At 44.5% G+C, this 14,857-nt stretch overlaps 1 long non-coding RNA gene across 1 annotated transcript in view; it reads right to left on the bottom strand.

Annotated features, from left to right (window-relative positions):
* LOC140459824 (uncharacterized) overlaps positions 1-7,821 on the bottom strand; it is a 28,898-nt gene extending 21,077 nt beyond the window's left edge. Inside the window, exons 1-2 of the long non-coding RNA XR_011953875.1 lie at positions 6,822-7,821; positions 6,261-6,352 (exon numbers count right to left, since the gene is read on the bottom strand). This is a non-coding gene — a long non-coding RNA (uncharacterized lncRNA). The remainder of the gene's footprint in view (positions 1-6,260; positions 6,353-6,821) is intronic.
* Between the last annotated feature and the right edge of the window lie 7,036 nt (positions 7,822-14,857).

The raw sequence follows: 14,857 nt of genomic DNA, 5'->3' as shown, positions 1-14,857 counted from the left end.
AGGCCATTTGGCCCATTAAGTCCACACCAACCCTCCAAACAGAATTCCACCCAGACCCACCCTACTATCCTATCCCTGTAACCCTGCATTTCCCATGGCCAAACCATGGAACCTGCACATCTTTGGACTGTGGGAGGAAACTGGAGCACTTGGAGGAAACCCATGCAGACACAGACAGTCACCCAAGGTGGAATTGAACCTGGGTCCCTGATGCTGTGAGGCAGCAATGCTAACCACTGAGCCACCGCACCACCCCATGGTTCATTAGTGAACGGCCTCACTCTTGGTCTGATGACAGAGAGAACGTCATTGGTGAGGTCCTGGGTAATGGTTGGACTACCAAGACATTTCTACGCAAATTAGACAGTGAATTTTATGGAAATGTGATGACTAGTTTGACAATTGTGGTTACATCTGCTGTTTATGAGAGTAAGATTGGCGGTGGGTGTGGAATGTAGGGAGAGATAGCTACCCACAAACATTTACAATCATAAAATCCCGACAGTGTAGGAGCAGGCTATTTGGCTTATTGAGGTTGGTTCAAAGCTTTAAGACAACGCATGACTTAAAAAAAATTAAAACTCCAGTTTTTTGGAAGTTTTCTGAGGAAGGGTCATTTGACCTGAAACATTAACTCTGATTTCTCTCCACAGATGCTGTCAGACCTGCCGAGCTTTTCCAGCAATTTCTGTTTTAGCTTTCTTGGAAGGCTTTGATGTCAAATTTCTGTGAAGTTAGACTGTGATTTCAGCTAACTAAGGAAACTGGGACTGATTGAATCCAAAAGGGAAATATACCGAACTCTCAGAGATCAGATTTCAGCAGGAGTTCAGTGCTGGCAGGCTGGATTGTGTATGCAGCAGGGGACAAAAATGAAACCTAAAGATTGGGTTTTGCAGCAGGGATAGTGAAAAATGAATTCCCCCTGCTGCTTCAATTATTTTCAGGAACTCATCCTGTTAATACCGCTGTGAGATAGCATTCCAGGATTTCGACCCAGTGACACTGAAAAAAAGGCAACATAATTTCAACTCAGGATCGTCAGTGGCTTGGAGGGGAACTTGCAGCTGGTGGTGTTTCCATGTATCTGCTGCATGTCCTTGTAGATGGAAGCAGCCATGGGTTTGGAAAGTGCTGCTGAAGGAGCATTGGCAAGTTGCTGTAGTGCATCTTGTAGATAGCACACAGTGTTGCTACTGAGCGTCGGTGCTGGATGTTTATGGGTGTGGTGCCAATCAAGTTGGCTGCTTTGTCCTGGATAGTGTCAAGCGTCTGTAATGTTGTTGTGGTTGTGTTCGCCGAGCTGGGAATTTGTGTTGCAGACGTTTCGTCCCCTGTCTAGGTGACATCCTCGGTGCTTGGGAGCACTTCTGTGAAGTGCCTCTGTGATGTTTCCTCCGGCATTTGTAGTGGTTTGTATCTGCCGCTTCCGGTTGTCAGTTCCAGCTGTCCGTTGCAGTGGTCGGTACATTGGGTCCAGGTCGATGTGCTTATTGATTGAATCTGTGGATGAGTGCCATGCCTCTCGGAGGAAACATCACAGAAGCGCTTCACAGGAGGCTCCCAAGCACTGAGGATGTGACCTAGACAGGGGACGAAACGTCTGCAACACAAATTCCCAACTCGGCGAACAGAACCACAACAACGAGCACCCGAGCAACAAATCTTCGCACAAACTGTCTGTAATGCTGTTGGAACTGCACATTCAGGCAAGTGGGGAATATTCCCTTACATGCTTGACTTGTGCCTTGCAGATGGCAGACTGGCTTTGGGGAGTCAGGAAGTGAGTTACTTGCCAATGTATTCCCAGCCTCTGACCTGCTCTTATAGCCATGCACTTATATGATGTTCTGGTCAAATGATAACCCACAGGATGGTGAGAATGGGGATTCAGTGATGGTAATGGCATTGAGTTTCAAGGGGCAGTGATTAGATCGTCTCTTACTGGGAGATGGTCATAGTGTTGCATTTGTGTGGCACAAATGTTACGTTGCTACTTGTAAGCCCAAGCCTGGATATTGTCCAGATCTTGTTCCAATTGAATATGGTCTGCTTCAGAAAGTGAGGATCCATAAATGGTGCTGAACATAATGCAATCATCGGTGAACATCCCACTTCTGACCTTATGATGGAGAGAAGGTCATTGATGAAATAGCTGAAGGTGGTTAGGCCTTAGACACTGCCCTGAGGAATTCCTGCAGAGATGTCCTGGAACTAACATGACTAACCTGCAACAACCACAACCATTACCCTATGTGTTAGGTATGACTTCAACCAGTGGAGAATTTGCCCCTGATACCTAGTCATTCCAGTTTGGCTTGGGCTCCACAGTGCCACACTCATCCAAATTTTGCCTTGATGCCAAGGGCTGTCACTCTCACCTCAACTTCTGGAATTGAGCTCTTTTGTCCATGTTTGAGGATGAGCTGAGGAGATGAGTGACCCTGGCAGAACCCAAACTGAGCATCACTGAGCAGGTTATTACTCAGCTCAGCAGGTACTGCTTGACAGCATTGTCAATGACCCTTTCCATCACTTTCATGATGATCGAGAGTAGACCGATGGGGCAGTAATTAGTCATGTTGGGTTTGTCCTGCTTTATGTGTATAAGAACAAAATAGTACAACTTTCCATCTTATTGGATAGTATTGTAACTGTGCTGGAAGACTTTGGCTAGCAGAGCAGCATATTTTGGAGCACAAGCCTTCAGTACTATTGGTGAAGTGTTGTCAGACCCCAAAGCTTCGCAGTATCCAGTGCCTCTGACCATTCTATGATATCATGTAGACTGAATTGAATTGGCTGAAGGTTGGTATCTGTGATGTTGGGGACGGCCACAATGGATCATCCACTTGGCCATGCTGGCTGAAGATTGTTGCAATGGCTTCAGCTTTATCTTTTGCACGGATGTTTAGGGCTCTTCCATCTTTGTGGATGGGGATATGTGTAAAGCCTCTTTCTCCAGTGAGTTGTTTAATAGGACTCACTGCAGGACTGCAGAGCTTAGATCTGATGTATTGGTTATGGCATTCTTTTTAAGCTGTGTCTAAGCATGCAAAGTTGACACTTCATGTGCCTGGTGCTGCTCCTGGCATACCCTTTTGCACTCTCCACTTTCCCAAGGTTAGATTACTTACAGTGTGAAATCAGGCCCATTGACCCAACAAGTCCACACCGACCTGCCACCCACCCCTGCCCCTACATTCCCCCCTTCACCTAACAGTACAGGCAATTTAGCACAGCCAACTCACCTGACCTGCACATTTTTGGACTGTGGGAGGAAACCGGAGCACCCGGAGGAAACCCACGCAGAGAATGTGCAAACTCCACACAGACAGTCACCTGAGGCGGGAATTGAACCCGGGTCTCTGGCGCTGTGAGGCAGCAGTGCTAACCACTATGCCACCGTGCCGCCCACAAACCGTGATCCTCTCTTTGATGGAAATGGGTGAATGGGCTGTGTTGGAATACAAATCTGGTTCAACTTCAGCCACTGGAGGATGTCCCTATTGATTCCTCATGGCCTAAATATTTCTGTAATGTTAAGGGCAGCTCAACCCATATCTCTTCATGTCATTCCATTCACTCGAAGAGGAGGTTCTTTGCAAGCACAATCCTTTCAGCTAAAGGTGAGAATTTGGTTATCAAAACCGAGCCAAGACTAAAGAAAATGCCATTAAATTTCACAAAAAGAATATCTAGCATCTTGCTTTGAGCAACAATTTCAATTTCTTGCTTCTGTCAGCATTCAGAAGAGATTGAGCAGTGCTCTACTTATCACATCAACAAGAACACCAAATTGAATAGTCTCTTCCCTGCACTATATCTCTCCTATATATCATGTTCAGAAAGTACTGCACCCTGGTGATGTTTGGTACCTGGAGTGCAACTCCAAAATATTTTAACCACCATCATTCTCAGGCTCTAACCAGCAACACAGACAGAAGACTGACATCTTACAACTGTTGAGCAGGAATGCAGGAAAATATCCAATACCCCCCCCCAGCCACCGTCGATCAGTTACCCACCCAGACATAATGAGAGAAAGAAGCAGATGGTAAGTGCAGGGAGGGTCTCTCTGTGAGTCATTGTGACTTCCACCGTCACTCAGCCAGACAGGACATGGTACACTGTGAGTCCAGCTAGCGTGCATTTACACAGAATATGATCCACCCTCAGGTAGAGGCTGGGAGAAGTGTGGGAGAGAGGAGGAGATGGAAATATCAGATCATATTGTTTTAGCAAAATAGCCTGTTGAGAGACAAGTCAAGTGCATCAATAATGTCCCTTCAATCATGCAATGTGGAACAAGGAATGTCTGTGTGTGCTTTTGTGGTAACACCTCCACTCTATCGTTGAAGGAGACAGGTGTTTAAAAAAAGGTTTGCTCACAGTCGTGAGAGGTCTTCCTTCTCTTAATTCATCACTGCAGTTCCTTAACAACATTGTGAGCTCCTCTTTCTCTTGGTTCATTCTCTGGCACTTCAAAAGCAGCAGATTCTTTTCAGTGAAGGTTAGTTCCTTGGATTTAAGATTCTCATCTGTGTTTTCAAATTCCTCCACAGAATCATCCCTTCCTCCCTCTGGAACCACCACTAGACCAGAGTTTTTCCATCATACCTACCTCATCCACTTCTGGCCTCTTCAGTGTTCCCGATTTGTATGACTTCACAAGTGCCTTCAGCTGCCTATGGTTTAACCCCTTCTGTTTCTTTAAGAGACTCCTTGAAGAAAAAAACCTTGGTGAGTTCTTGGTAGTGCATCTTGAGACTGGTGAAGGGATTGAATATTTAAGTGGATGGATGGGGGTGGAACTCAATGGACTGCTTTGCCCTGGATGGTGTCAAGCTTCTAGAGTGTTGTTGGAACTGCACCCATCCAGGCAAGTGGGGAGTATTCCATCACCCTCCTGACTTGTACCTTGTAGATGATGGCCAGGCTTTTGTAGTCGGGAGGTGAGTTACTCGCTGCAGAATTCCAAGCCTCTGAAGCACTCTTGTCGCTGCTGTATTTACATGGTTAGTCCATTTCAGCTTTTGATCAATGGTAGGGGAGTCAGTGATGGTAGTGCCATTGAATGCAAGGGGTGATGGTTAATTTCTTTATTGTTGGTTATTGCCAAGCAGATGAGTTTAATGAGTACTACTTGTTACCTATCAGCTGAAGTCTGAGACATGTCGAAGTATTGCCTCAACAAGACATGAATTGTTTCAATATCTGATTCAGTCACAACTGGTGCTGAACATTGTGCAATTATCAGTGAGCATCCAGCTTCTGACCTTATGTTGGGCGGAAAGTCACTGATGAAGCAGCTGAAGATGTTTGGGCCTCGAACACTACCCTGAGGAACTCCTGCAGAGATGTCCTGGAGCTGAGATGACTAACCTCCATCCACCAGAACCATCTTCTTTTCTGATAGGTATGACTCCAATCACTAGAGGAGTCTTGATTCCTATTGATTTAAATTTCATAGAGACTGCTTGATGCCAATTGGTCAAATGCACCCTTGACATCAAGGGCAGTCACTCCCACCTCACCTCTTGAATTCTGCTCCTTTGTCCACATTGGCCCCAAGACTGTAATGATGTTAGGAACTGTGTAACCTTGGCCGAGCCCACAATGAGCAAGGGCAGCTTGATAGCATTGTCAATGCCACCTTCTTTCACTTTGTTGATGATGGAGAGAATGCTTTGGTGCCATGAATGTATTCAAAGAGATCAAGACACAAAGGTTTTGTGGCAGCACAGTTAAGATGCTGTATCCAAGTGCACTCAGCCATTGCCTGATTGGATGCAAAATGAGTCAAAATGGTTGAAGCTCCAGGTCATCTCTGCAGGAGTTCCTCAGGGTAGTGTCCAAGGCCCAACCATCTTCAGCTGCTTCAACCGCCCAACATAAGGTCAGAAGCTGGATGCTCAGTGACAAGTAATACTCGTTAAACTCATCTGCTTGGCAAAGAATGGCATCTATAGATGGTGGATTTCAGGAGGCCAAGAATGGGTGGTCCTTTTTGCACTTCTAGCTAAAGATGGTTGCATACATTTAATCCTTTCCTTTTGTACTCACATGCTGGTCTCCCACATTATTAAGTATGGAGGTGGGAATGTGGAGTCTCACCCTCAGATTAGTTGTTTCTTGAAGTTTAGACCCATGAGTCAAAATACCAGACAATGAGGATGCAGACATTCACATAATATTGAGACAATCACAACCAGATGAGTGACTCATGTCATCAGAATGGCCGACACTCACTGACTTACCATCATAAATCTTCATTGGAGAGCCCAAACCTTGGTTACTTGGGTTGGTTATGCTCATGCTGGTGGAAGGAAGGAAAAACTGGAGGGATAACCTGAAAAGTAGGGTTTTGATTTTGAGTTTCCAAGAGAAGCTCACCCAGCATCACTGTACCTGCAGCAACAAAACGCAAAAGATGCTTCTGTGCACCCCCCCACCCCCCCCTCCGCCTCGCCTCCTCCCTCAGAAAAAAACCCGCTCCTCATAAAAGCAAGCACACATCAGAGGAAAAAAGAAAACTTAAGGAGAGGAAATCCTGAGCCAAATTTTGACAACTCAGCCATCTGCGGTATCCTTTCATATTCCAGCAGAATCCTCTGGCTGATGACTGGTCATTTAGGATCCCACCGGATCTCTATAAAACATCCCACATGATGAGTGGGTTATCTTTGCCTTGAGGATGAATAAGAAGAATTGTCCACTATCATATTTGCTTTCCGAGTCCCTTAGTTCAGCTAAAAGCCTGACACTTGTATGGTTTGGCATGCATGCAGTACTCCATTGCAGTCTCAGTAGGTTCATACCTTATTTTCATATCTTCCTATAGTTGCTTTTATGCGCTCCTCATTGAACATTGGCTGATTCATTTGTGTGATGTCGCTGGTGGAGAGAGACATGTTGGATCCAGATTCCAGTGGAACTCCTGCTGCTGCTGATGGCCCTATTCCTTTATTGATCCCCAGGTTTGTGTGGCAAGCATTGTTTTAAATCTGTTTCAACCAGCACGATGGCAGTGTCACTAAATGTGGTCGAGGATTTCTGTAGCGTGAAGACAGGACTTCATCTCCGTTAGTGCTATGAACAACCATTATTGTCACAGGCGAAAACGTTTGCAATCTGCAAGGTCGAGAGCAAGTTGGCTTTTTTGCCCGTTGATTCTCCGACCACCACTTCCTCCAATTGGTGTCTAACATGAAAGAGAACTGACCGACTAGTTGTGAGAGGTTTCAGAAGGTTTCCTCCTCCATATTTAACCTGATACCAGAGGACCTCACTGGATCCTGAGTCAATGGGGAAGATTTCCCAAGATAACTCCTTCCTGACTAAATACCACTGGGCCACTACTTCTCGTGGTTTTGTCCTGCCAATGAGCCAAGATAAATCCAGGGACAGTGACTGAGGAGCCTGGGAAGTTGACTGAAAGGCACAATTCTGTGAGAATGTTGCTTCGTTAGTCTGTGATGAACTATTAGTGTCAGTGGTTTCTAAGAACACAATTTTGTTTTTGCTGCCAGTGAATGCTCTTCTCTTTCGTGTGGCAGTTTCCTGGAAGTTAATCTTTCATTCCTGGAGGCTCCGGGTTCATGTGGAAGGGTTGGACAGCCTTGCAGTGTCCCTGGGCAACTGTTTTACCTATTCAGTACAACTGCCTGTCCTGTTCCGATCACTGTGATGGTTTTCCCAGAGACATATTGGCCTCAGCAATGCCTAGCACTTAGCTGAAGCCTGTCTCACTATTTCATACTGAGAGAGAGAGAGAGAGAGAGCGAGTGGGAGAGAGAGAGAAAAACAAGCCTCAACCATTTCCAGATTTCTTTTCCAGAGAACGACCAGCTGGGAAAATCTGGCTAAGCCAGCTGTCATTAATAACAAATAACCATGGGGCTTATTGTGTCAGTGAAGAGCAGGGTGGTTGTTCAACCACATTGCTTTAAAAAAAAGCTACTCTTTCTGTTCCTCTGTGTGTCGATGGGAGGTACGTAGCAGAGGAGGGTGGTTTCAAAGGAGTCCTTGTGGTGGGAAAAAGTGTCTTTCTCCTGCCCTCTGTCTCCCCCCCCCCCACCAACACACACCCCTTAAAAAAATAAAAGCACAACATTCGAAGTTTTACTATTGCTTTTGATCTGATGATTGATGGGCTTTTGGCAGTGAAGTGAAGCTGTGGTGATTCCTTGCCAAGGTTTGTGTCAGGTCTGATGTGGGTGGAATCTGTGACAGAAGTAATTTCTCCTCCTGCAGAATTTCATCTACTGAATGCTTGCTCGGCTTGTCCCCCCTGGGCTCGGCACTCTCAGCTCTGACAGGTAGATTTATTAGGTCTGAAATTTGTACAAATCAGATGTCAGTCACACCACCTCGTCAATGTGTCAGCGTGAGGAGGCCTGAGGGCTGAAACAAGTCAGGGGGTGGGGGAGGTGTCAGAGGCAATGCCAAGGTTGACTTTTCTCCTTTGGAAAGTCAAGTCCTGCATTCACATTGTGCCTTTCACAAACCTCACAGCCTCCCAAAGTGCTTCATAGCCATTCTTCTTTCTGACGTGTTGTCTGTTATAAATTGGAATAAAGCAGCCAATTTGCACTCGGCAAGTTCCCAGAGTCGGCAACGAGATAATGACCAGATCATCTGTTTTTAGCAGCAGTGCTTGAAGGATAAATGTTAGTCCCAGGACACCTGGGAAAATTCCTCCTCTTCTCTCAGATGTAGGCAGACAAATATAATCCAGATATTTTTATGACTAAACAATCCCTACCTGTTGCCTAATTGTGAGTGAGCATCAATCTCAAGTGTGTCAGCAACTCATATGGTACAAATTAAGATGGGTTATCCGGTCGAGTGGGTAAATGTCAATACAAAGTGTCAACACACCTGTGGCTGTTTAGAAAGTTATGTGTACATTCAGGCCCCCTTGTGTGCAGAACAATAGCTCGAATACGCTGTCTCGCAGCCTTATGGCCAATCCTGCTTTGAAAAATCCTTTTGAAATGAAATATCAGTCATGACAATTCATTTTCTCTCTACTTCAAAAAGGAAACTGAACTTTTTGCCTCAGGAAAGGGATATGTTTCAAACAGAATGCAGTTGATACATGATTCAGAATTTTTGTACCTTGTTTCCAACTTGATTTGTCGTGTGCCTTTGACACGTGCAAGTCTGAATCCAAGGGAGTTCTTTTCTCTGGAAAGGACGGATGACCTAATAAAGGCCTTGACCTTATGAAGGCCTTCCCCACATCTCCACTTTAAAACAACCACCAAACCTCAAACAAATCAATGTTCGCAGCAAACTGCCTGGCTTTCAGGACAACACCATACAACCTTGTCATGGTAGACGCTGCAAGATGTGTCAGAATGTCGACACGGATACCACCATTACACATGGGGACACCTCCCACCATGACTCGGCCAACGTTGTCTATCTCATAGGCTGCAGGCAAGGATGCCCTGTGAAGTAAGGTACATTGGTGAGACCGAGCAGAGACTATGGCAATGGTCGAATGGACACTGCCATTCCTGACTATCAACAGACAGAAATGTTCCCTCACAGTTGGGGAACACTTTAGCGTTCTGGGACATTCGGCCTCGGACCTTTGGGTGACCATCTTCCAAGGCGGACTTTGGGACAGGCAACAATGCAAAGTGGCCGAGCAGGGGCTGATAGCCAAGTTCAGTATTCGTGGAGATGACTTGGGTTCATGTCACACTACAGGTGACCCCACTACACTATACACTTTCTCACACACACACAATCATACAGACCCATACACTCACACAGACCCTCTCTCATATACAAGCTCTCTCTCATATGCTCACACATACACTCCCACACTCAGACTCTTACAGACTGATATCCCTTCACACTCACACACATACGCACACTCTGTCACAGACACTCATAGCACCACCCTCCCACACCACACACACGTGTAAGTTTGTGGGGTGAATTTGTACTTGCAGAATTCCATTTTATTTTGCTCAAAAACTGCATGAATCCATGTAAGCTTCTGTCAATCCCTTTTTGAGATTAGAATCAGTCTGAAGATTGGGACACAGACAGCCTCACCCAAGGCACCTCATACTTTCAATGTACCTGTATTATCTGGGCCGACATGGCACCTATTGTTAAAGTTCATTTGAGAATGTAACTTTAAGAAAGTTCTGGGATTTGCATGTGAAAGAACTGAAACCAACATGATCATTCTAAAAGCTGAGAGACTTAACAACAATCCAGGTCTTTTTCAATATATAATTTCAGTTACATCACACTGTAAACTTTTGCTATAAATTCTGTGTTCTACGATCTTATTCTCCACAACCACCTGATGAAGGAGCAGCGCTCCGAAAGCTGATGTTTCCAAATAAACCTGTTGGACTATAACTTGGTGTTGTGTGATTTTTAACTTTAGCAAAAGAAGGAGTTTGATCGGTTCAATGTTGAGAAAACTTCCACTTGTGGCAGACGCCAGAGTTAGAGAGCATAAATATAAGAATAAAATCAACTACTGCAGATGCCAGAAATCTGAAACAAAAATCAGAAAATGCTGGAGAAACTCAGCAAGCCTGGCAGTATCTGTGGAGAGAAAGCAGACTTAACATTTTGGGTGCAATGACCCTTCTTCTGAACTCATCAGAAAGTTGTTCATAAAACCAAAAGGAACATTTATTTTCCTGTTAAATTGCTAGAGTTCAGAATTGGCTGCGATAAGGAATAGATGAAACAATTAGTGTTAGATGCATTTAAACAGAGCTAGATGCTTTCAGGAGAAAGTAACAGATGTCTTTACTGATGGGGTTACAAACTGTTTGTAATTAGAAAGCAACTTTCACAGCAGACAATGTCCCAAAACACTTCAGAAATGAGATAATGAGAGTCCAGAGAGAGTCAACTTGTGTTTTGGAAAAGCCACCAGATAATCTATTCTGTGAAGTTAAGAGATAATTTTGGCCAAAATTAATTGTCCTGTAGCTCCTCATTTTAGGGCCATAGATCCTCAGCTTTGTGTTTTGTTCAAAATGTGATACCTCGAACAGACTATTACTTTGCTGCAGTGTCAGCCTTGTTCTGTGTGATGAAGTGTCTGGAGGTGTCTTTCAACCCACAGCCTTGTGACTCATAGATGAGAGTGCTACTAAGCTGAAAGGGCTGAGGTAAGAGAAAATTGACATGGAACATAAACACTGGCATTGTTCAGCCAAATGGTCTCTTTCTGTGCAGTAAATTCATGCAATTCCTGTGGAATAGGAATTCGAAACAGCTGAAGTGGAGGTATGTTTGGGAAATGAGACCCATGGTTGTATAATAGTCACTGTAGAATATCAGTCAATCTGCCATGAAGACGGACTAGCCATGAATGTCTCTCTGGTGTTTTAAGGGGACTTCCTTTCTGCATTGCCTGCTATTAAATATCTTGGGCTCTAAGTTATGTATATTTCAATGTTTATATCTACTTGCACTTTAGCTCTTGCCAATTTTCATAAGGACACACCAACTTTCATAAGGAGAGCTAACCATGTTAACATCTCATCATGCTGCAAGTCCACCCTCCAGCCATGGTTTTGCATCGCTCAGATCTCATTTCTGCATTCTTTCTCCAACTCCTGAAAGGTCTTAAGTTTTGCTGAAATTATCAGAGCCCCCACTGGCTCCCAGTGTGACAATATTGTGAATTTTAAATTTTGATCTTTACTTTCTAATTCTTTCATGCCCTTACATCATCCTGAGCTCATCATTTTGTTCTGCTCCTATGACAGAGCCAAGGTCTTTGTGTGCCTCCAACACTACCTCCTCTAGTATCCCCCACTCTTGGGCATCAGAGGGTGCGTGTCCAATTGCCTGGGGCCCCAAACTCCAGGATTTCCACCCTTGACCTTTTCCGTCCCCCTTTAAGAGCCTCCTTAAAAGCTACATTTTCCTGTTCTAATGTGGCTCGATGTCAAGTTCTGACTGATTTATGCTCCTGTGAATTGCCTCAGGACATTTCACTGCATTAGCGCACTACATAATTGCAATTACTGTGTGACACATACCACATTTTGGATTATTTTGGTTCCTCCATCCACACCCCACCCCCACCCCCCCCACCACCACCCTCCGACCCTGCACGTAAAGGCCTTTATGGCTGCCAGTAGAAGCAAAGTTCTTTTGATGGCTGATCTGCTCAACTAATTTTCAGGCTGTTCTGCATTCCCCCACCAACCCCTATGGTCATTGCAGCCCCTGTGTTTTGCCTAACAATAGGAATCTGGCTCCACTTCAAATCAGCTTCATCTCGCACATCTGGAGCTCATATTCCAGAGTCAATTAGTCATTTTCTTGTCATCCGAGGATTCATTTATCATCCTGAATGCAGCTCAAACAATCTGAGAAATGAAAGGAAAGAACGACTGACGTCAAGCAACTTCTAAATAAATCACTTACACATGATTTTAAAAAAAAATTCCGCATTAAAAAAATACTGGGCCTGTGACTTGAACTCTCAACATGCAGAAGCCCAGTTTAGGGTTCTGACGTTTGACGTAACCAAGCTTGCCTTGTCTCGCTGATCAGCGTAACATTCACAAGTTAGTCATAAGGGCTCTTGACTGATCTGTTTAACAACATTTCACAATCATCAGAGGATCGAGGAACACTGAGTGCTTTAAGAAGCCACTCTTTCAATACCCTTTTGTTTCACTGCATTAACAAGATATTTTTGACTCCATCAGATGCACCATTCTCCCATCCACTCCTTGCCAAGTACAAAACTACTTTGCTCAAGATCTTGTGCCTTGCCAGAAATATCTCAACACCACCACCCTCCCTCCCCTGACCCTTTCCATTTGGATTTGATGTGAAACCAGTGGGTGCAGAACCAATGACCTGACCTGGCTCTTACACATCAAGTCCAGCATTCCAATTATCCAGATTTGTTCCACTTTCCACTCAAACTCAAATCCAGCTTCAGGCTCCAAACAGCCCAGTTGTAGCTTTTCATTTTCCGAGTTTGGCTTGAGTCCCAAAGCCCTTTATTATTCTTGACGAGATGCAATTTAGCCAACATATCTCAGAATACATCGGCGACAAGGAGCCTGTTTATAAGGTCAAAAGACAATTCCAGAGCAGGAAAGCTTTTCAATCCATCTTCACCCTGTCAGATTAATCCGAATACCAACCAATACTTCAAATTCTGGAATTTTCACCTCCAGCTGAATCAGACCCCAATTCTTCCACGTCACAGTTTAAAGATGTTTTAAAATTCACTCCTGAGACATGGGCATCTCTGGCTGTCTATCATTTAACGCCCGTCACGAGTGGCTGTTGAGAAGGTGGTGGTGAGCTGCCTTCTTGAACCGCTACAGTCCACCTGCTGTGGGTTAACCCACAATGCCCTTAGGGGAGGATGTGAAGATTCGACCCAGCGATAGTGAAGGAACGGTGATATCTTTCCAAATCAGGATGGTGTGTGACTTGGAGAGGAATTTGCAGTGTGTGATGTTTCCATGTATCTGCTGCCCTTGTCCATTTGGATGGAAGTGGTTGTGGGGTTGGAAGATGCTTGGCTTATCTCTAAATTACACATTTGAAACTCTGACCCATCCACAAATGATTCCAGATCTTTCTTACATTTCTTCACCATGTTGTTGCGCCTCTATTAAATCACCTCTGAGGCTTTTCCTTTCCAAATCAAACAGATAGAGTTTCCTCTCCATCCTCAGTAATCAGCATGTGAGCACTTGGGGACAAGATTATGAATTTATTACTGGTATTCTCACTCTCCTTCTCATTCCCTTCTCCTGCTCAGTTAGATAGAATCAGAGAAAGATAATGTGATGAAGTTGCATTTCTATTGCACATCGGTCACCTCTGGTCTCTCAACGTGCACCCCAGCATCAAAGGTACATATTACCTTTAATCTTTGCAGTCGTTGTTGTTAACATTGTTGTAAACAAATGAAATAGCAACATACTTTAGATCATCAAATAGAATTCATGTGAAAGTTCAAAATTATCTGCCTGCACAAATGCTGGCAAGAACATGAACTACTGTACGAAAAACTGTCTCTTTTTCCCTTATTCACAGCCAGGATTTACCATCCATCTATAGTTCCCTTTAACTGAGCGGCTTGCTCAGTCAATTCAGATGGCAGTGACAGGTCAACCATATTGTTGTAGGTCTGGTGTCACGTGTAGGCCAGACCAGGTAAGCCCAGGGATGACAGTCTTCTCTCATTTCAGACAGTCTAACCTCAGGATCACCAGGTGAGGCTGAAAAGGCTGGGTCTTCATTATAGCCTCAGGAATTGATTGCAGACCACTGGCATCACACTGCATCACAAACCAGCCATCTAGCCAACTGAGCTAATAAAGGAGTACTGTCAGAGAAATTCAGCCCACTGAATCAGAGACCACAAAGGAGGATCGCGGTGAAGTTGACAAGTGCTTTATCAAACAAAGCGGTATCGCGGAAAAGAATTTGACCAGGCTGACACAGAACTGAATCTCTGCACAGATGGTCAGAATGTTCTTCCCTCGGCAGAAGGTAAAGGCAGACTTTATAGGGGTCCAACACAAAGATGATCATTGTAAAGCAGTTACAGTACAATAGGGAAAATTATAAAGTGATTAAAACAAGAACAAACTGAATGGACATTAATCAAGCGTCTGGTAGCAGCAATTCATTTGTAATTGACACAGGAGATTCCACTCATCTCCGTGAATGGTTGAGAATATCTTCTAGAGGATTCTTCATTGTATTTCCAGTCCACATGAGTATGTGTAAATGTCCCTTCTCCTGGCATTCAGGTCTGTCCATTGTGTTCCTCCTGCGAGTGAAGTTTTCTGGGGTCTCTCAGTCTGCCTGTTTG

The sequence above is a fragment of the Chiloscyllium punctatum genome, chromosome 35, assembly GCF_047496795.1.
Source record: "Chiloscyllium punctatum isolate Juve2018m chromosome 35, sChiPun1.3, whole genome shotgun sequence".
Taxonomy (NCBI): Eukaryota; Metazoa; Chordata; class Chondrichthyes; order Orectolobiformes; family Hemiscylliidae; genus Chiloscyllium; species Chiloscyllium punctatum.
Note: the sequence above shows the minus strand (reverse complement) of the source record. Positions and strands in the feature narration are given on the sequence as shown.